Genomic DNA, 23,168 nt, shown 5'->3' with positions numbered 1-23,168 from the left:
TGAGGTGCTTAGCCCTTTGGAAAGTCAAGTTCATTTTCTGTTGATAAAGTCAAGCCTCAGGAAGGGGGATGTGTTTTCACCCTACGTAGATAGTGGACTGTGTCTTAGAGCAGGTAGGAAAGTCACCTATTCACTGCCATTCCCAGAGCACCTTCCACTGTTTCCCACCAAGTAATGGTACTACATAGTAGCAAATTGTACTAGGTTTACCTTAAATGTGTAAACAAAAATGTTTCAAACCAGAACAACAAGGTTTTGGTTTTGATAATTTTTTTAAAAAACATGGAGTTGAGAAAACTTGTCAAAACCAACCCAACCTGTTCCCACCAAAGTTTTCATTTTGGTGAAACAACGTTTTGCTGAAAGCTTCTAGACCATCTGTATTCCCATTTTGGGAGGATGGGGGCGGGGGGTGATAGGAGGTAGATTGGAAGTCTGAGGACCGTTGTGGGGCTATTAGGGCAAAGGCATTTATGTGAAATCCAAGGACCTCCGTTTAACACTATCCCTCCCAAAACAATGTTGGGTCTGGATTTTCAAACTAGGGGCCAGATAAGCAGGCATAACTCCATTTACTTCCATGGAGGTATATCTGCTTACTTCAGCAGTGCTTTGAAGTATAGATTTCTCTACGATGTATCAGTTAATACAATATGGAAAAAACACAGAATAGCACCCAATGGTTTGGCAGCACATCTACATTTAGAGCAAGCGTTTGAGAGTCAAATGACCAAGATTCTATTTCCAACTATCACTGACAAACTAAGTTCTTTGGGAGCAGGGATAGTCGTGTTGGAACCTAGATGGTCTCTTGGTTTGTTCTGTTATGGCAACATGTGTTCCTAAGCAACTACCCTATTTTTCCCCTTCAAAATGGTTTCTCAACGTGATTTTGCTTACAGGTGTTCAAAGTCAGCTGATGATCAAATTAATATTGCTATTGGCCTTTCACTATGCAAAAGCCACCCAAATAAAATGGGCATTTACAATCCTGTGATCACACTGGCTCTCCCTTGGTGATTTATCCTAGCATAAAATGCTGATAAAAAGCAAGGAATGTGCTTGAAGTACATCTTGCCCCATTATAAACACTTGGCTGAAATTCTTTAGCTATTCCTAATTTACAGGCAAAAAGCAAACCAGTTTTCAAATGTATTGTTCCATTTACAGCAGAATCTTAAGTAATAATTTGAGAAAAGCAAGATCTGTTCAAAATAAACTCTCAGGTACCAAGCCAAAAAAATATATATATTTTTTTGTTATTGAAAACTGAGAAGTGAATACGGGAGTCGAAACTGGTAAAAGGAATAAACATTTTGAACATAAAAATGCTAATGACACCAGTAACCTGAACTAATGAAAGGACACATTTTTAATAACTCTCAGTTCAAGATATTTAATAAAGGAAATTGTCTCTCCGGGGGAGATGGGGGCGGGGGGTGAAGAGAGAGAAGCAAATAATTGTTTACAGCATACAATAAGCTTTTGGAGCTGGAAGTGTAAGAAGTTTTATACTGTTATTAAGCTTCTGCTAATATTTCCAAAAATGGTTTTAAGGTATTTTTCCATTACATGTGTTCATTATTTGTTGCAGCAAGTGAAATTTCCATGTATCTGAAAATCATTTCAGTGTACAACCATTTCAAAGTCTAAGCATCCATAAAAGACATTTGTCTCAAATTTAATTGTGAAATAAGGCACACACACAAAATTGATTCTCACACGAGGGGGGGAAATTACATTTTGAAATTAATTCAAAGTTCAATTAAAAATCCCCTTTCATCTCATTTTTATAATAAATAACTCCTTATGTCCAAATAGATGGTAAGAATTAAATAAGATCTCAGGGTTCCTTTAGAAATGGATATAGATTTTTTTAAAATACATTAGCCCTGTTGGAGCCTTGACCTGACTTCAGCAGCAGAAGAAAGTAACCAGAAGCTTCCCATCTGTGGAGTTAACAAAGCTTTTAATATTCTCATTGTGGGAATTAGATGGATTAAAGAAAAACAGTGATGAAGTTGGATTCATTTCTTGGGTGTTTCTGAAGATGTCCCTGTGATGGGTTCCCCCCAGGGTGCCACCTGTAACTGGGGTACCATTGAGCCCTTTGTCCCACCAACCTGGGCTCCCTCTCACACTGTGCTGCTGTGACAAGCTGCAGACACACTCCTGGTCTTACAAATCCACCAGCATTCACACAGGTAGGGGCACACCCAGCTGCAGTTACTGCAGGCTCTCTGATTAGTCACCACACAAACCAACAGTAGAAAAGCTGAAGCCAAGGTAACTCTCAGCTCCACAGGCATGCACCCCCTCTGGAGCATCAACCCAAAATTATACCATCTTGCGCTACACAGGGAACCGTACAGTGCAAGCTCAGAGGTAACCCCCCTCAATGTGGAGAGGAATATGCAACAGCCCCTCTGAACTAAGATTCCCAAGCACTTCAGTCCAAACTGATTGGTTTAGATAAAGCAAAAACAAGTTTATTAACTACAAAAGATAGATTTTAAGTGATTATAAGTGATAGCAAACAGATCAAAGCAGATTACCTAGCAAATAAACAAAAATGCAAACTAAGCCTAAAATACTAGAAAGATAGCGTATGAATTAGCAAATTCTCACCCTGGCTGATGTTACAAGCAGGCTGCAGATTCTTAAGGGACAAGCTACACTGAGTTTACAGCTTGGAATCCCCAGGTCTCTCTCACATAGGCTAGAAATCCCTTTAGCATGGGTCTCCTAGTTCAATCTTTTCCCCCACGGAAAGAAGAACATGGGGTGCAGTGTCACAGTTCCGTTCCAGCAGGCAATGAAAAGTGAAATAATATTCATGGAGAAATTCACCCCTATGCAGAAGTCCTGTGCAAGGATTACGCATCACTTTCATCCTATTTTGAGAGCTTCAGTGGGATGTGAGGCACTGATTCAGGGAAGCACATGTTTAACCTGAAGCCTATGCTTAGTCATATTGGACCTCAACTAGATTTAAACATGTGCTTAAAGTTACCATCCTGCTGTAGAGTTTTTCTGAATTGGGACCTTAAGTGGGATCTATACAGAGGGCCAGCATAAGTTCCATAAATCAGCATAGGGGTGAATTCTACCCTCAGGGAATGGAAAAATCCATTTAATCTTGAGCATCAAACAGAAGTCATTCATTAGTACAATCTGATCTGAATTGGCTGAAAAAGTGCTACTTACAGAGTTTTCAGTAATGCACAGGGTGGTTTTGCACCCAGGAAGAGCCTTTTAAAGAGGGAGTGCTTCTATATGGAATAATCATGTTTGAGCACAAGTCCCTTTGGGTAGGTCTACACTGCGATTAAGTGCCCATGGCTGGCCCATGTCAGCTGACTCAGACCAGCCGCAGATGTTTAATTGCAGTGTAGACACACCCTTTGTTTGCCCGTAGTTGACTTCAGTATAAAGACCCTCACAATGTGAATGTACCAAACCCCAAAAATTTTTGACCTACCCTATTCATCATCATCTAACAACAAATAAAAAACATTTGACTTCAATGACATGCCAAAAATTAATTGACATTCAGAAAAGTATAGAGGTATTTAGCAACATCTTTACTAACAAATTCTTAATCATTTTAGACATTTTAGAAAAAGAAGTAAAAACCATGATGGACAGTGACATATTATGGCTCAATGCATTGAATAAGGAATATCCCTGAAAACCAGTGACAATTAAGAAACACACCAAAAAAAGTTGTTTCTCTAGGTTATTTAGCCAGCCTAAGGTCTGTGGGGTTTTTCTTTAAAACACACACACACACACACACACACACACACACACACACAAAACCTTATTTTCCTAAGTAACTGTTTAATAGCTAAAGCTTGTTAAATAAAAACATGTGTTTATATTGTGCCTTTCATCTGAAAATCCCAAATTGCCTTATGTACACTAATTAAAATGTATTGTAGCCCTGTGAAGGAGGTAAATGCAGCATTTTACCCTTTTTATACATGGGAAAACCAAGACAGTGAAGGTAGGCAACTTAAGCCTTTTTGCCAGAGAAATCTTATTGATAAAAAGTGTAAGTAATCAATTAGTTTTGATTGGACAGCTGCTAAAAAGGCAGCAATAAATACGCTCTACCACAACAGACTCATGGTCTGAAGGGATAGTGTCTCTGGAAGAATGAAACTGTATTGAAAAGAACAAGTTCACTCTATTTTAAAGGTTTCAGAGTAGCAGCCGTGTTAGTCTGTATCCGCAAAAAGAAGAACAGGAGGACTTGTGGCACCTTTGTTAGTCTCTAAGGTGCCACAAGTCCTCCTGTTCTTCTTCTATTTTAAAGGATTTTTTAGAAATCTATGCGTAGTCAGTTACATGGAGCAGAATCATGAGCAGATAAAGATGACCAAAGAACTGGATTTTCCATTTCATGGGAAATTCTGCAATTCCAATATTTTTTCCCCATTCTGAAATGGAACAAAGAAAAAAATTCAAACTCTCCCACAACACAAAATTCTGAAACAAGGTCATTGAATGTTTTGATAAAATGGAAACATTTCTTCTGATTTCAACCTTTTTTAAAATGTTTGACATAAAATGAAAATGCATTTAATTTTTAAATGAAACCTTTCATCAAAATCTACGTATTTTTCGAAACACTGAGATTTAGACTAAAAAAAAAAAAAGTCACATTTTCCAGGGGAAAAAGATTCTAACTGACTCTAATAGAGAGTGGAAAGACATTCAGTATAAGATCTGGTTGAAAGATGCATTTCATTTTTCCACAAAAAGAAAAATGTTGAAGTTTTTAAATGGAATTTGTATGGTTTCATCAACCTTTTTCCATGGAGTTTTGGGATTGTCAAACAAAAACAAAAAAAATTTTGGTCTTCAGTTGTCAAAAACCAACACATTTTCAGTTTTTCAATGAAAGAAATCCCAAAAGTTGATAGAAAATGGAAATTTGTCAGAAAGAAAAAGCTAGTTATTAAAAAATGTTGCATGGGAAATTTTTCCCACCAGCTCTAGTCAATATCACAAGGAAAGAGAGGAGAGCAAACACTTGGAAAAAGAGGATATCTTGAATGACAAGGAAGCTAAGTAGTAGTGTAGCAAGGGACACCAGGAACAAAAACAGAGAAAGAGAAACAAACTGGGTAGACTTTATGACCTCCTGTATGTGATAACATTTGATCCAGTCGGCGGTACTATCATAAGCCTGGCTGAGAAAATAATGAGGTTAGCCACCTTAGTTGCTAAATGCTCACATTTTCATCAGGAAGCAGCAAGCAAGCTAAATGGTTCCCAAACACCCTATCTACAAATCTCCTTCTCCACACACCTATTAATCTCAACTTCAAAACTAGGAAGGGGCCCTGGAAGAGATACGGAATAATGGTTTTCAATAGTGATCTTGAGTAACTTAGGTTAAGGCACCTTAAGGCACCCAGTTTTTGGTAAGAGTTGAGCACTCACTCTCTGAAAACCACCCTTAGAAAGATGTCACAAACTGGGCACTCAAAGACAGACATCTAAAACCACTAGTCACTTTTGAAAATCTTGGTCTTTGTGCACATTGTCTGACTATCTGGTTTGTTTACAGAAAGTAGCAACATACCCACAAGAAAAGGACCAAATTCCATCTTTGGAGTCACATAGCTGGTCTTGACATCAGTGGTAAGGGCTGCACATGTGCACCTGAAGGCAGGTTTGGCCTTCTGCGTTGATGCACAAAATTCAAATTCCACAGATGACAAATATTTACATTTACAGAATTAAATACAATAAAAAATAGGCTAATGCCTCAGGCTCAATTCCCCTCTCACTTCTTCTCTTTGTGTGCTGGTGAAACTCCACTGCAGTCAACCAAGCTGCTTCTAATTTGCACTGCTGTAAGTGAGATCATGCTGTATTCTAAGCGGAGGCACAGCTTGGAAAGATCACCAAAGGACAGCAATCTACAAGCAGAGAGGGTGAGATGCCACCATTCTGACTCGCCAGCTGCCTCACCAGCCAGCTGCACAAGTGCCTTTGGCAATGAGCCTCTCTTGGAAGGTGGCGATGATGCTATCCCTTCCAGGACAGAGAGGTTAACATTCAGTTTCATCAATGACATATAAAAATAGACGCCAGCTAAGTAGCTTAGCTCCCTTCCTCCCCCCTAACACTTCTCATTTTGATGCTTTAGTACATTACCGTCAACACCATCCCCTTTTAAATCCCAGATTCATCAAATCCATGCACCATCACCAACTTTTTTGTAGCTGCTTTTAAACTCTTTAGCCTTGCATCTTCTCCATTACTGTCCCGAGGGATTAGTTATGGAGAAGGCGAATGCTGATTTTCTCCCCCATATCTAGTGAACATGGAAGTTTTATTAATGGCACCAATGTCTTTTTGAATGGATTTTTCTAGTCTTTTGAACTTACACACAATGAATTAACAATTCATTTCCCCCAAATACTGCCTTTCCACTCCAGCCCTTCAGAGAGTCTCAGGTCATCAGGAAAATAGCATCAAGTTCTTAATCCACCATCTTCTAATTCAACAGCAGGTGTTTCTGCCATCTTTATTCCTGAACTGACATTTAGTGATAAAAATCAATTCCAGATAGGGGTGTGCACACAGCACTGCATGACTTGGAAATGAATTAAAAAAAAATAAAAAAAAAATAAAAAAGGAACTTTCCAAAATGGTTGTATTCTTTTTGAGGTCTCCTTAAAATGTGGAACAGCATCTACCAATTCTTCCTAGATCAAGGAAGGCAAGCCTCCCTGGAAAGGAAGAGCCGTTATCAACACTGTAAGGTACAGCTCCATGCAGGAGTCCAGTGTTTTTAAAATTCTGTAGGAAATCAAGGGGCATGTGCATTAAGATGCACATGAAGAGTAAACTCCTACCTTGGGAGTAAATGAAATGCCATGTATTACAGCAGGTTAACTATAATTTGGACAATGTAGTCCTTCTCTGATTTGCAATCCAGCCTTAATTATCAGTGAATGTGTTCATAGGCATGGGAACTGGGTGAGCTGCAGACCCCCAGGGTCTCCGCTGCTGGTCCCACGTGCCTGGGGTCTCGGCTGCCTGCTCCAGCTCTGGGAAGAGGGGGGTAGATAAGGGTAAGGGGCTGGCTTTCAGCACCCCACTATTAAAAGTGTTCCAGCACCACTGAATGTGTTCATTATTCATAAATCCTTATAAAGGCATTTGGATAATATTGATCTTATAGGTTTTGGGGTTTTTTGCAAGCTTGACTGTCTATTATGTGACTGGCCCTTTTAGTCCTATGCTATTGTTTCTCACTCCCTCACTGGATGGCTGAAACCTTAGAATAGCAACAAAAAATAAGAAAATGAGCTTTTGATATGAATGTTTTGACAAGTAAAGCATGTGGCACAATGTATGAATATGTTGAGATTCACAGGACACCTTGGCAAATATGTGAGGTTATCTACATACTATTTAGCTATGTTTATGTAATTTAAATGCGTAACATCTCTGATTCATTGTAAGTGATCAGGATGATGGGCCCCAGTATATGCAATAACCAGAGTTTTCTATCCATTAGAGCTGGTAAACATTTTTTCAGTGTTTAATGGTGATGAATTTTTCAAGGCAAATATTTGGATGACATTTTCATGGATGTTCCCCTCCCACGCATTTTCTGGGCAACTATGGAGCGGATTAGAATTTTTCAAATTTTGGGAGCACATCCAGCAACTCTCTGAAGGGGCAAAACTGTGGCTGACAGAGAACCTCTTGCTCCAATGCAGACTCAACTTTGGGACATGCATGGTAAAGACCTTGGTCTTTTAGGTGCCCTCATAGCAGAAGTTCAGAAGGAGCTGGAGTTCAGCAGAGGTTAGCTAGGGAGATCTATTTTGTGCAATTCCTGCATAGCCCACTAGGGGCACTATGCACTCATGGAAGACTGCTACATCCACAGCTGTTTCCAAAAAGGGACTCTGAAGCCGAGACTGGAAAGTGGTCTTGGGTCTGGTTGCCCACATTAGTGGGGCAGTGAAGATTTGGGTCAGTTCTTATTTTATTTGATCTAGTCCATCCATCCTTCATCTATTGACTGTCACTGAACTAAGAGGGATGCACTGCCATGTGGGACTAAATTCTTGCTAGTGGAGATACAGTACCTTCTTTCTGTATTAGGAAAGGAATCCCTATCCAAGCCAGAGAAGATGCAGGAAGGAAACTGTATACTTAATAAAAGTTTCAGATGTGTCATTTTTGCTTACCAAAGAAGATTGCCCAGGAAAATCTGACTGCTTAATGGATTGTTCAAACGCTCATTAGCATCAAGCAGATTTATTTGAACAGATAATTATCCCCATATTGTGCTTTCATCACTGGGATTGTTTATGTTGAACTGTCAAGCAGCAGTTCTCAAATTTTATCCCTCAATGTGTTGAGCTTCCTTTTATGGCTAGAAAAGAAAAACAATTTTTGTTCAAAACCTCAGCTCCATTTTAAACCTCGTTTTAATAAGTCTTATGAAAGACTTTGAAGTTCACAGACATCAGGTCACGTGCCTTTCAGGCAGTAAGGGGAGTTGAACATATAGATCCTTCCATGCAAAATACAATGCTATTCAAACTTCTCTTGGCTGATGTAATTCATCCATCACAAACTGGAAGGAGCGTGCATGAAAGAGGTGTGAGCTATAAATGACAGTTTCTCTCTTCAACAGCCAATTAGAATTTGACAACCCATCAGTGTTTGGTTCAGCCCTTGGTTTCAGTATGGTTAGCAAATCAGTCTATTCACAGCTAAAAGTGATTAGCACCTTATGAAAGATAGCAATTTGGGCGCTAATCAAAATGAAACAAGCTGTGCCTTTAGGCTAGGCATAATGCAGTTGCTTACTGCGAGAGGAAGTATGACAGTATATTTATGTGTCTCCCCCCCACCCCCCGTTCTTTCTAGCTGTCAGTCAGCCTTCTCTTCCCATGCGCTGCTTGTCTATAGAAGAAGCCCATTTTACTAGCCAATAAAAGTAGTCCTTCACTGCAGAGGCAGGTGGCTAGTACAACTGAGTGACCAGTATTTACAAATAAACTCAAAAGGTTCTTCACAGCTACGGAGAGAGCGATTTTCCTTTCCTATTTCAATCCAACCCCTCCTAGCAGTAGAAGTTCTTTAAAGGAGTGCACTTAAGAATGAAATCCTTTGGGGTCCCTGTGTTGGAAGCCTCTAAAAATAGAGGTCGCTTGCACGGTCCTGCGTGTGAGGATATTCCAGCTGCAAAGAGGCAAACCTCGGGTACATTGACTTCTTCGTGGCCCTTATTGTTAATCTGAAAGAAAGGAGATCATCCCAGTCACAAGGGTATCATCAGGGACAGCTCTTAGTTTGGCTATGCCATGAGTATGGTATGAAGTGCAGAGGGCTCAGCGCAGGATGAAGATTTTGTCAGCTGGGATGGAGTCTGGCACAGGCCAGTAGGGAGAGTTGGTTTGTACTGGGGGAGTTCAGTTAACAGTACAAATGTCCAATCCCAGCCACGCCTAGAGCCTTAGAATTCTCTCTGCCCTACAAGGGGAGTTCTACTGAGAAACACTGTACAAAAAGGTAGGGGTTCCTCATTCTCCTTCAAGGAGAGTGTGGCATTTAGCTTATGTGAGATGCAATGTTAAGACTGCACTTTCCAGCCCACAAAAGTCAGGCAGTGACAAAGCTAGGACTGTCTTGCTCCCATATCTCATTGCAGTCTGGGGTTTACTTTACAGATACTGCTAACAATGTTATAGATAACCAAAACTACAGTTGTCTTGTCCACCTAAACTTCCTCCCTTTTTGGTAGGTAGGGCTGGTTTATAGAAATGTTTTATAAGAAATCAAAGATTCACCCTATAGTCTGGACCGCCTCTGCAAGGAGCACATTGTACAGTTCCATTTGCAAGAGGTATCTTTCAGTGGTTAGAGTCAGTCAGCGGTCCCCACATTACCTGAGGGGAGGAAAGCTGCTGGGGAGTGCTGCCGAGCCAAACCAAACCAGCAAGATGAGGGGGAGTTGTGTCCCCTCCCCTGGTTTCTCTTACCTTTAACACCCGGTAACATTCTAATTGCATCTTTACATGTTGAAAAGTACAATCGTGGGGCCAGGTTCTCCTCCCCTTTGTACAACTGTGCTTGTACATGTCAAGTGCCTAGGCCACATAAGAGGTTAAGGAGTCTGTTAACTACTAGCTATGGAGCGAAGTCAAGCAGCAGTTCTCAATTAAGGGTAGAGGTTCATTCTTTTAGAGCTTTAGGTCCTGGGTTCAAACCCCACTGGGACCCATGTGGAGTTTGTTACACTTCGCTTCTGCAACAGAAATAGGAGGACAGAGAGAATGTCTCTCCCCTGAGCAAGGAGCTTTTTTATACCAATTATAGTAGGGCACAGTTTCTGGGACCAGTCACTAGAGGGAATCATGATCACATGTGGGCAGGTCTACACTACGGCAGGGATCGACACTCTGAGATGGACTGCCGGTGGATCAATTTAGCGGGTCTATTAAAGAACCACCAAATCAAGTGCAGATTGCTCTCCAGTCAATCCCTGTACTCTACCCTGGACGAGAAGAGTAAGGTAAGTAGCCGGGAGATTTTCTCCCGTCAACCTCCCACAGTGTAGACCCCACAGTAACTCAATCTAAGGTACATTGACTCTGCTATGTTATGGTTGTGTAGACATAGCCTTGGTCTCGGCACACAGGTGAAATTAAAGATAGGTGTAACACAATAGCCTGTGTGGCTATGTCTACACAACCATAATGTAGCAGGAGTCAACGTATCTTAGACAGAGTTACTGCGTGGTCGACAGAAGAAAATCTCCCATTGACTTACCTTATTCTTCTCGTCTGGGATAGAGTACAGGGATCAACTGAAGAGCATTCTTTACTAGACCGCCAGTGGATCAATCTCAGAGCATCAATCCTTGCCATAGTGTAGACCTGCCCCTAGTATGGGAAATTTTAATCCCAAAGGGCAAGTGAATTTAAACAGGAGGCTGAGATCACCTTACTATATTAACTGTGGTTTTTGATAGGGATAGCACTAGAACAAAAGTATAGGCAGTGTTTGAAAAAAAATAAAGTCAGCAGGTTGCCTTTTTCACATTATAGTGCAATATGGTAAAACTAGACCACACACACAAACAACTTTCCAGGCTAACAGACGAGTCAAGAAGACCTTACTATTCTAGACCAACAAGCACTCCATCAACAGTAGATTGTCATTAGCAGTAAGGTTATTCTGAAGCGTGACACATCAGTCAGGCAGTGTAACTGCTTTTGACATCTGCTGGAGTTCTATTGCTCAACTGAGATGATATGCCTCAAATTGATAAACATCAGTTTCAGGCAGGTGATGAATCATTTTCAGCCATACTTCACATTTCCTATCCTTCTGCTAGATAAGATGGTGGAAAACACACGTTTAATATTATGGTTGGGTTGGATGCTTTTAATGTTTCTTAGATCCTATAGATCCATGCCTACTCTGTTCTTGATAAAGTGTATAGAGATTAAAGACATTTTTGTAGATGTGTTATACTATATGGGACATAACCAACCTGGTACAGAAGTTGTTTGACACAGAAGCACCCCATCCTGTTGGCAGATGTTGATCCTAGTGGGGAAAGCTATGTCCCTTCTGCTCACTCCCTGAGGCAGGTAGCTTATTCTTTCCTACATCCCTTATATCCAGAGGATATAAGTGTGGGTTCAGCAGGCCTGCTGGGTCCTGGGAGAAGCAACACCATGTGATCAGCAATGGACCACAGTTTGGGAACCTTGGTCTTAGAGGAATTAGGTGTTCAAAGGATAGATCTACTGACTGAAATGCAAAATTTCACACATGAGAAGAGGGATTAATAGTCAGGAATTGGGAACTGACAACACATCAATGTAACACATGTGATACAGTTGTGTTTCCATGTCACCCGCATTAAAAAAAGAATTTTGTGCTACAGAAAAAAAACAACAGGATGTTTAGAATGAGCAACACAGAAAACACTCATACAAACTCTTTCATGCATGGGCAAGCACAACAATTTGCCAGCATTCTGAGGGGAATCGCTCTGGATTAACCTTGAATACTTGGTGATTGCTATCCATTGGAAAAATGTCTTTTTAATTAGGGGACCCCCCAATCATCTGCAGCATAGCAGATCTTGCCAAATCCGAAATGCAGTCATGAGTTGCTGAACTGATTTGAGGGTATGATGAGATCTAGTTTAAAGAGTCACATTCCACAGGTTCTCTCCACAATCCTAAAACAAGAGAGGCATTCAGATTATGTGCTCAAGCAGCATAAACTAGCATCTAGTTTTGCAGCCAGCGAAATTCATTGTTGCTGCCAGGTATGACAGACTTCCATAGGGAGCTGTTGAGACTGTTTTGGGTTAAACAGAGATGGAACTCCAGTAAGCCTCAAAAGAGACAGAGCCAAAAGGTAGAGCTTGACTTCCCCTGAATTCAGTAGGATCTAAATCCAGAATTAGATAAGCCAGCACATGATCATCATTGCACTCAGAGTGCATCTGACTACCGTGCCCCAAGAAACCAAAATAATTTAACAGTCACAACTTACCACTTACTGCCTTTTGTAAACCATTTGGTGAAAGGGCAGCAGAAATCAACCTGTAGGCAGTAGGTACATTTAAGTGTTCTCTGTCATAGAAATTAGACAAGACAGACTTTATTAGTCCTATGCTAAACAGAAATGAATCACAACTGACAATGAATGCTTCTCCAAAAGCTAACTGTTATACGAGCAGGAAAACAAAAGCAGCAACATTGTTCACTAAAGTATTGAGGAGTCCCAGTAATTTTACAGTTATGGTAAAAGCAGACATCAGCATCATATGAAACTCACATTCTGTCATTTCAGTTATCTTGTCCAGTCTTCGTCAATGACCAACACACAGTATTTAGTTTTTCCCTCCAGATCTCACTAAAACATTCAGCATCTGAGGCATATGTTTGCAGAAAAGGGGCTCATTTGTGCTTATGTACCTTCACCTGACCTTGTATATCACACCAAGAGTACTAATATTGATTGAGGCCTCTGGCTGCTACTATGATATCAACATGGACCACACCTGGGATCTCTTCTAAAAGGGCGTGTTCCCAGGGAGTACTGCCTCTTGAAATTGATCTGGAAATGCTCTGATGTGAACGGCAGCAGCTACAGAGTTCTCCAATGGCTGCATCAGAGAAACAATCAATCAGTCATGGTCTCATTAGGATAATCCACTAGATGAGACAGTATAGATGTCAAGAGGTTATTAAATGTAGAGTTAATATTCAGCTTACAGCTCACAAAGCCAATAATTTAGGCACATAGCAGTCTGGGCTAAGGCTACAGAAACTCTGTGTCATGACCTAGAGGCCAACTTTTTTATTCTTAGAGAGTAAGGTACTGCCATGGTTTTATTAGAGGTTAGCAATAACCACCCTAAAGTTGTAACATAATCAGATTCTTTCATCATAGGTTTTAAAAAACACCACATGATTGACTTGCAGAAACTGCAGATTTTTGCTGATTTTACTTAAGCCTATAAAACACCTGAAGAGACAGCTCAGGAAGTCATAATCTAATGCAGGATGTGTGTTATTTTACTACACAAAGGTTTGGGTCACTAGCATTACTTTCCCTTTGCAGATATACGTGCCAGTCAACTGAAACCGTGATTTTCCAGTAAGCAATCCAAACCCTAGGTTAAAGTTTCAATGCCAATTAAAACAAACCACACACATACCAAAACACAAAGCAAGAACAAATGAAATTAAGTCATAAATCACGACCATCCAGAAGGTTAGCTGAAGGCTCGATGCCAGAAATAGCAGAGGGACAGATACAACTTTATTTTTTAAGTGATCAGTAGAAGGAAAGCTAGCATTAAGTAACATTTGAAGAGTGGGGTCTCATGTTAAAACATCATGATTTTAGTAAATAGGAGACATAGGGATATAAATCAAGTGTGTAGCTTCCCTTTCTAAGAGAAGCAAGCTACAGAGAAAACAACACTCTAGGGACAATGCAGATTTTAATCCAATCTGCTTGTCGCTGGATAGATTGATAAAACTGGGTCAAAAGCTTCATGTCAATAGAGTTTTCTCCCCATCTTGCTATACTATATTATGGTTTCCACCCTGTTAGATTTCACCAGATTAACTGAGTCACACTGAACTCTTACTTGAACAGAATGGATCTGTAGGGGACTCTCACCTTTATGGCAGCAGGTTTCCCTCTGGCTGGTTGGGTGATGTAGCCTTTTAACCAAAACAAACGCCTTCTTCTTCCCGGGTAACAAAGTCCAAGTAAAACACAGATCCATGGCCTCCCTGGGACACAGTCATCCCCCTAATGCAAGGGGTGCAACTTCCTCTCTATCTCTGGAAGCCTTAACTTGGAGCCCCTAAACCGAGCAGGTGCAGACAACAGGCACACCACTGATTTCACACCAACTTGCAGCTATCTAAATCTTCAGATTCACCTCTATGAATACATCACCGCTCCCCAGCTTGCCTAGCTCTCTGTAGCTATTCACCAGGTTCTTTCTTCCCCCAGCTCTCAGAATGTGGAACCTCTACCCAACTCCTTACTCCCTCCCTAGGGTCTCTTCTTACTGAGGACCAGGACCTATCCTTTATCCCGCTTCCCAGCAAGCCTTGCTCTGTCACATGCTCCTTCTGGGAACTACAACTCCCAGAATGCCCACAAAGAGGCTGCGACCCAAGGAAAAGGCCCATTGGGCCAGACCTGCCCTTAAAGAGCCAGTATGCCTTTCTAAAGTCTCAAAAGAGCATCTGAAGGCAATACATTTGTTAGTCTCTAAGGTGCCACAAGTACACCTGTTCTTTTTTCTGAAGGCAGTGTTTGTTATTCAGCAGGAGGCATGGCTCGCATGTTGAGATGGGTCACTGACCGGCTGCACTGCTGCACTGCACTGCATGTTGAGATGGGTCACTGCGCTGCTGCACTGCACTGCATGTTGAGATGGGTCACTGCGCTACTGCACTGCACTGCATGTTGAGATGAGTCACTGAGCTGCTGCGCTGCTGCACTGCGCTACATGTTGAGATGGGTCACTGCTGCTATCTTTTGGATGAGACATAAAACAAAGGCCTTTGGATTTTCGTAAGAGAAGGTGTAAACACTAGTGTTCCGGCCAAATTTCATCTTGTTTTATTATATTGTCTCTCTAAACAACCACTGCAGTTTCAACAGAGTAAATATATTCTGTGCTCCTTGTCCTAAACTGCTGTATATCATTGAAACTAGTTGCCACGCTTCACTCCAGAGCAGGTTGTGTTTCAGGGGTGAATGAGGAGATGCCTGGTTTGTATTACTTTGTAAATTGCTTTGGGAAGAACGGCACTAGATGAATGTAGTTTGTTTACCAATAATCTTCCAGTTCTTCCACAATGAGGCTGACTATTTGAATGGTTAAGTACTCAATAAAGGATTGAACTAGGAGCCACTTACACAATGCTTTGCATGGACCACCCACTTTTTCCTCATGTGGAAAATGCAAAGATGCTTTCAACAAGACAATGCACCATGTTTTCTTACACCTGAGTGTTTCTGCACCTCGTAATGGGATTAAGGCATGGGCTTGAGAACGAAAATGGAATCAATAAGCATGTCATCTTTATTGTATGCAGCGTTGGTCCCAGGATATTGGAGAGACAATGTGAGTGAAGTAATATCTTTTATTGGACCAACTTCTATTGGTGAGAGAAACAAGCTTTTAAGCTACACGGAGCTCTTTGTCAGATCTGGGAAAGGAACTCAGAGTATCACAATTAAATACAAGATTGAATAGATAGTTTAGCATAAGTAGTTAGCACATATTCTAAAGGACGATTCCAGGTGAAGTTCATTGTAACCTGTTATGGCAGCATTAGAAAATATCACATTAGAGAAGGGGCCAGGTAACTGGAAGTATGGAATTCCACCAGGATCACCACTTCAAGAAAATGCAAGGTGTCTCCTCAAAAAGGAATTTAAAAAACAAAAACCATTTCAGGGAGGGCAAGGATTTCTACAGAGAAAAATCATGTCCAGCATCATGCCATAAATCAACAGGCTCTAGAGCCTGTGGGTTAAGAAGGTCACTGATTGTTGATGTTTTGTTTTACTTGATCTCATCTTGACTAAGAAATCAAAACAGAAGGTCACAATCAAGCTTAGGGTATGTAAACAGGTGCATTACTGTGCAAAGCATCACAGCAGGCCAGCAGCACCAGGCCAGGTCTGTGCAATGATATTCTGCATTTTGAAGGCAGGCGCTGCTCTTTTGTTTCACTTGAGCCACATGCCACATTGACAAGTTTCCATCCAAACTGTATTTCATAACCGCAGCCAGCACTGGACTCTGAAAGAGCATGTGTGTGTTTAGCAGAAGAGGGGTGTCATGGGGTGCTGCTCTCCAGCACAACACTTGGTGGCCCCTGTGATGTTGCAGTCTAGATGGTTTTATAAAAAATATGCTAATAAGTGAATATAATGTAACTGGAATATGCTTCATGCAAAAGGTCGCTTGTAAGGTATCGTTACAAAGCTTATAATCTACTGAGTGTGATCATCCTATTTGTATAAATGTTCCACTCTTCTATCTGAAACTAGAAATATGAAATATAACTCTGAGGGCCTATTGTAATTATGCAAAGTGTGGGCCATTAATGTTGATTTGGAATCTTAATGACTCCCATTAACCAGGACAATTGACTGCAGATGGCTGTTCTACCTGTAAGTCTTCCTGTATGTATGTGTGTGCTGGCAAGTGGGCAGTGAAGTCTTGCAGTGACATGTAATCATGTCACCTGAACTGGAATCCATCGTTAACCTGGTGTCTTTCCATTGAGAAGTAGTGGGGGTGGGAGCCCAGAGAGAGACAAAGGATTCCCGCCTTATGCAAAAGATATATAAAGGGGTGGAAGAGAACAAAGGAAGGGGAGGAGCCATCATGAAGAGTCCCCTAGCTACCACCTGAGCTGGAACAAGAGCTGTACCAGGGGAAAGAATTGTGCCCAGGCCTGGAAGATGTCCAGTCTGAGGAAAAAAACTTACTGAAGCATCTCTGAGGGTGAGATTTTATCTGTATTCAGTTTGATTAGACATAGATTTGCACGCTTTATTTTATTTTGCTTGGTAACTTACTTTGTTCTGTCTGTTACTACTTGGAACCACTTAAATACTACTTTCCGTATTTAATAAAATCACTTTTTACTTATTAATTGACCCAGAGTATGTATTAATACCTGGGGAGGCAAACAGCTGTGCATATCTCTCTATCAGTGTTACAGAGGGTGAACAATTTTTATGAGTTTATCCTGCATAAGCTTTATACAGGGTAAAACGGATTTATTTGGGTTTAGACCCCATTGGGAGTTGGGCATCTGAGTGTTAAAGACAAGAACACTTCTGTTAGCTGCTTTCAGGTAAACCTGCAGCTTTGGGACAAGTAATTCAGATCCTGGGTCTTTGTTGGAGCAGATGGAAGTGTCTGGCTCAGCAAGACAGGGTGCTGAGGCCCCAAGCTGGCAGGGAAAGCAGGGGTAGAAGTGGTCTTGGCATATCGGATGGCAGCTCCCAAGGGGGGGGTTCTGTGATACAACCCATCACAGCCCCCTCATGGCCTATCAGGGGGATTAAACTCAGGGCCCTCTGCAGTTCTGTCAGTCAAGTACCCAGACTGCATTGGTTCAAGTCCTGCACCCCTTAATGGGGTCTGACTTATTAAGTCTTTCTACCAGCATTACTCACTTTGGTTAGTTGCCCCAGCTCACCCTACTCTGAGTCCATCTAAGAGTCCTGCTCAGCAAGTTCAAAACAGAAGGCCCCAGCTCTCCTCCTTGGAGCTGGGCTACAATTTAGCCAGTTTCTGCCTCAGCTGCCCCCTTTTCCCCAGTTAGTCCTCAGACCCAGAGACTCAACAGCCCAATCTTCTCCTACTAGTAGCTACCCTGCTATGAGGGAAGAGACAGCATTTATACCAGTCCCCTTCGCTTACCTCATCCCCAACTGGCTGAGTGAGAGGGAGTCTTTCCCCACCCTCTCTGCAAGGCTCCTGGCCCCAGACCCTTAAAGACACAGTGACAGGATTTCCTCCCAAGCATTACTTATTCCCAGGACAGCTTCCTCTCTATCAATATCTCTTAGGTCCTTGTCTGTATGTATGCACTGGACCTTCCAAAAATTTAAAGGGCCAAGCCACATGACAGGGTGTGCTGACCAGTAGATATCACGACCCTTAAGGGAGCAGACTACCCCATCACAAGGAAGTTATTGGATAAAGTCATCCCAAAGCTCTTTTCCATCAAGGGGCAACTTAATAAGGAGGCTTTCATTGATTGCTTCTCCTTCTCCCCATAGCTTTGGGTTCTTGGCTTTCCTACTGCTGAGCTGAGAATGTTCCTCAATGATGACTGTATTTGAGGAATATATATATTTTCTAGGTTATGTTTTTATTTGGGCACTATCCCTCTAAGTCACAAGGATCAGTAAAAAGGAAAGTTTCCACACATTCTTAGGATGTTTGCTCTTTCTGTGTTTCCTTCCTGTACTAAGTATGGTTCATATTGTCAGCCATTAACATGCAAGAAGTACTTATGACATCACTGGTCTCTAGCTGCCTTTATTTTACCCATCGAGGTTCCTTTAACATCATGTGATCCAGAGAAGTGACTTTCTGCTCCCAAACAAAATGACTTATCTATGGAATGTCTGACTTCTCACAGGGATACCTCAACTCCAAAAACGAATTCCAATATCCACTGAAGTCAATGGAAAGATTCCTATTTCTTCACTGGGTGCTGGATCAGCCCCAGCAGAACAGAAAAACTTTAGCAGCAAATCCTTAAGAGCAACAGAAGTTCTTCTTTCACAGTAGCAGCCGTGTTAGTTTATATCCGCAAAAAGAACAGGAGTACTTGTGGCACCTTGTGACTAACAAATTTATTTGAGCATAAGCTTTCGTGGGCTACAGCCCACTTCTTCGGATGTTCTTCTGCGACTTGACATTCAATTTTGCTGTAGATTTGCCAGTTATGTGTCTGGTTTAGAGACTAATAATAGCAGTAAAATGTTGCCCTGGGGATGGAAAAGTTACTGTATGGTTCTGAAGCCAAAGGATTATTTCACAATTAAGGCAAATCCTTTTTATGTCAGAGTGATCATTTCACAGCTGTTTTTTTTTTTAAAATAACAGGTATTATTTATTTTAATGCACTTAAAGATGGGAAAAAATCCTGCATAAATCTTGCTTCAAGAGTCATCTGAGCTGAATTAGCCCTGTGCCCTTCATCAGCTTTCTTGCTTTTAGAAATCACAAGGAACGTTATCTGTTGCCAAAAGACAGGAGGTAGTGAGGTTCCCTCAGTCATCTAGAACATTAGATCTTTCCCATTTTTAGCTGCTATGTTCTTATAATATTCAATTATACAGCAAGGGAAGATGATCTTGTAGTTAAAGCACTGAGCTGGGAGTCAGGCGATCCGCCTTCAGTTCCCAGCTCTATCACAGACCTTAGTTCCTCAGTTCCTCTTCTATAAAAGGAGGATGACATTATTTCCTTTCTCCCATCCTTCTTCAGTCTTCCCTATGTAGACCAAAAGCTCTTGGAGGTAGGGACAGTCTGCCATTATGTGTTGGTATAGTGTCTAACACTGGTGTTCTCAAACTTTTTTTGCTGGGCCACCCTTTGAAAATATTTCCTGCTGTGACTATCCTCCCCACCCTCCCAAAAAAAATGATAGCAAATTACTGTACATACTTATTGGCGCATACTCATGGTATTGCCCCCCTTTCTTCTGCGCTGCTGCTAGCAGCAGCGCTGCTGTCAGAGCTGGGCGGCCAGAGAGCAGCATCTGCTGCTGTACTCTCCCGACCCTGGGCAATATTTTTTGTGATCTCATGTCCTCCATACAGTAGCCTTGAGACCCCCTTTTGGGTCGAGACCCCCAGTTTGAGAAATACCAGCCTAGCACAACGGGACTCTGACCTCAGTCAGGGTTTCTAAGAGCTACAAGCAATTAATAATAGTAATTAAAACAATATCGTCATGGTTTTCAGAAACTGTCACATTTTAACAGATACAACAGAGTGTATTGTTGAACAATTTAGCATGTTTGAAACAGGTCTGCATATGCTGGGTTTAGGAGAATCTTGCTAATATCACTTGTAAAGTATGATTGTACTGTCCATAGCACATAGTGTGGGGGCTTTTTTTTCCCCCCACAGGGACACTCCAATCCCTCTTTGTAGCCTGATGCCAAAAAAAACCCGTACACATTCTTTTATTTCTCTTGAAATAACATCATTTGTCACTTTCTAGCTGAAGCTATTTGTGATAGTAAGTTAACATTGTTTCACTAAAATGGCCCATTGAACACCTATGTTTCTGCTATAGTCATTGATCCTTCCATGTGTTCTAGCCAACTTTATAAGAGAAGCACTGAATAATCTCTTATCTTTTACTTTTAATAAAGCAGACAAGGTAAAATCCCATCGAAAAAGGCTAACTCTCATGAAGAAGCTAAGTGAGTAGGTTAATGTATATCTTAGGCCATATCCAATCAGCATGTTAAAGCACAACTCCCCATTGACCTCAATAGAGAGGTCTGCTTAGAAATTGATTGCACTATATGGCCCATTATTAATGGTCCCAAATATCTTCCTAAAGTATATACTTCGCTTCTCATGCAATAGCTGTCTCAGCTCCTCTGGGAAGATTGATGGAGTCAGATAGTAGCCAGTAGACTTTCAGGAGATAATGAGGTCTGTTAGTTGGTGGAAGGTCTGAAAAAATGAAAGCATCTTACCTCTTGCTCTAAAGCAGCTAGGACTGGGCTCAGGCATCATCTGTTCAGTGGGACTGAATACCCTTCCTCAGCTCCCATGAGCTTCAGCCTTGAGACAGAGAGCTAAAGCACTCCTTAGGAACACAGGAATTGCCAGACTGGATACGACCCAAGGTCTATCTAGCCCAGTACCATGTCCTTGACAGTGGCCAGAACCAGAAGCTTCTGAGAATGCTATAAGGACCCCGCAGCAGGCAGATGTGGGATAATCTGCTTTGCTCCTACTCTTCCCAGTGTAGTTGTTATGGTATAGGTGGAAAAGCTGGTCTGATATAAGTGGAGTCTAGACCAACTAGGCATCACCTTGAATCCCACCTGTCAGTTAACTGGCAAACAATATTACACCTGTGTTCGAATGCTGTTATCACACTGCTTTTCCTCAAGGGCTGGCAGCTATACTTTGTACTAAATAATGCTTCTAAGTAGCCTAGCAACTGGCCTCAAGTATAGCAACCTTCTAGCCGCTGAAGTAAGACAAACATGGATGACTCTGGCAAAGGTTTGCCTCTGAGAAGAATCGGTGCACTTCTTCCATCAGCTGAAGGTGAAAGGAGATGTTTCTGCCCATGTGTGTGACCAGGAGCTTAGAGGAATCTAATAGGACCTCAGTACTGGTGACCACTTGACAACAGGCAGTCAAGAAACCTCAGATGAGGGAGCAATGTAGTCATTGATCTCTTAAAATATGCTGATCTCTATGAGGTATATGTGTGTGAGAGAGGGCACTTTCATTAGTATAATTTCTTTCCTCTAAAGCACTTATGAGTGAATTTAGGATCAAATTCTATGGTCCTCAGTAGAGCAATGGGAGATTTTCTCTCTCAAGGATGATAGAATTTGGCCTTAGTTAATAATTTACTGGCAAAGATTGACCTATGTCAGTTATATTTATGTTACCACATGCTCCTATTGGGCCAAACCCTGAGGCCCTCTATTGACTCAATTCTTTTTCAGACACCCCTCCTCTGATGGAAATCCAAGGGCAGGTCAGCAGGGTAAACCTCACCTTGCCCTGCTCTGGTGAGCCATACCCTCTGGTTCCCATCTCTGGTATAGGATATTGCAGTTAACCCCAAAGGAGAGATTTTCAAAGCGCTCAGTGTTGGCCTACCTCCACTTCCACTGAAGTCAATGGCAAAAAATAAACCATTGACTCCAATGGGAGCGGATTTAGGCCAATGCTGAGTGCTTTTGAAAATGCCATGCGGTGTCTCTCAATAACTGAAGCTATTTGTAATGTAATGCTCGGGTGTGAAGAAGGCATCGTTAACAAGAACTGCTGCTTTGTCATTGTTGTTCTTTTAGTGAACTTAATTACAAGAAGCAGGAATTATTTTCACAGATTCTGTCTAATTAAAATTAAATATGAGCCAGATGGTTTGTAAATATTTCAACAGTGTAGTTTAGTAGTTTATTGACTTTTTTTAAAAAAACAACCGAGTCAAGGATGGGTAGTGCTCCATGTCTAATGAAGTTTGAGGAGAGGATACCAAAACAGTTTTGTAATTAGGTATTCTTTGAGGCAGCAGTTCACACCAACAGTACATTATGATGAGGACTAATTTAGACAACTGCAGCGCAGTCATATATTCAGTTTCAAGATGTGACAGTATTTGCATTGGGTACAGTACTTTGTTGTTGAACCATTCAAGAAAGGGAAACATATATGAAAGATTGTCAGTGTCGGGGGTGGGGTAATGGAAAGACACCCATTGATCAGAGTAGGTTAGTGAAGCACAAGTGTCGTTAAGTGGCTAGGACACTAGACTGTGAGACTGGAGACAAAGGGACCATTCCTGCCACTGACTCTGGGCAAGCTACTTCACCTCTCTGTTTCTCTCATAGTGATACTTTACCTTATTTTGCAGATCACTTTGAGATCTATGAATGAAAACAGCTAACTATAAATGTCACTTCTGGAGCTATGACTTCCAATTTTCATTAAGGTCACCCGTGAAACTAAGTTTGACCTCACGCTAGCCCCTTCCTGGGCACATTGCTGTGGTGGATGTAGAGTGGCCCTGGAATAACTTCTGACCTGGTTATTGGGAGGATTACCATATGGATATGTTGGTTTAGTTTAACAGTGGGCTGTAAGGGAAAACAAGCAGGAAGGGAAGAAGAATAGCTCGAGATAAGCCACCCTTCAGCAAACAACTAAGGGTTGTTATGGGACAATGTCAGAGCCATAGGCCCTGAGAAGTCTAGCCCGACCTCCTGCAGAGCCTACCAAACTGTCTTTTCCAAGGAGTGTTTGGACCCAGAGTAGTGGACAGGCCTGCTCCCCCACTCACCTTGAATTGAATTAATGGAGATATCCCA

The 23,168-nt window shown here is 41.5% G+C and overlaps 1 long non-coding RNA gene across 2 annotated transcripts; it reads right to left on the bottom strand.

Annotated features, from left to right (window-relative positions):
• Positions 1 to 8,886: 8,886 nt before the first annotated feature.
• On the bottom strand, positions 8,887 to 14,655 carry LOC135975855 (uncharacterized). 2 transcript variants are annotated; one of them, XR_010592898.1, is made up of 3 exons: positions 14,209 to 14,655; positions 12,568 to 12,647; positions 8,887 to 9,286 (listed from the first exon to the last, which is right to left on the bottom strand). It is a non-coding gene; the product is annotated as an uncharacterized LOC135975855 (long non-coding RNA). The 2 variants fall into 2 exon arrangements; XR_010592897.1 differs by lacking the exon at positions 14,209 to 14,655 and adding an exon at positions 12,853 to 12,983.
• Positions 14,656 to 23,168: the final 8,513 nt, after the last annotated feature.

This window comes from Chrysemys picta, chromosome 15, assembly GCF_011386835.1.
Source record: "Chrysemys picta bellii isolate R12L10 chromosome 15, ASM1138683v2, whole genome shotgun sequence".
Taxonomy (NCBI): Eukaryota; Metazoa; Chordata; order Testudines; family Emydidae; genus Chrysemys; species Chrysemys picta.
This window is presented reverse-complemented; position numbering and strand designations above follow the sequence as displayed.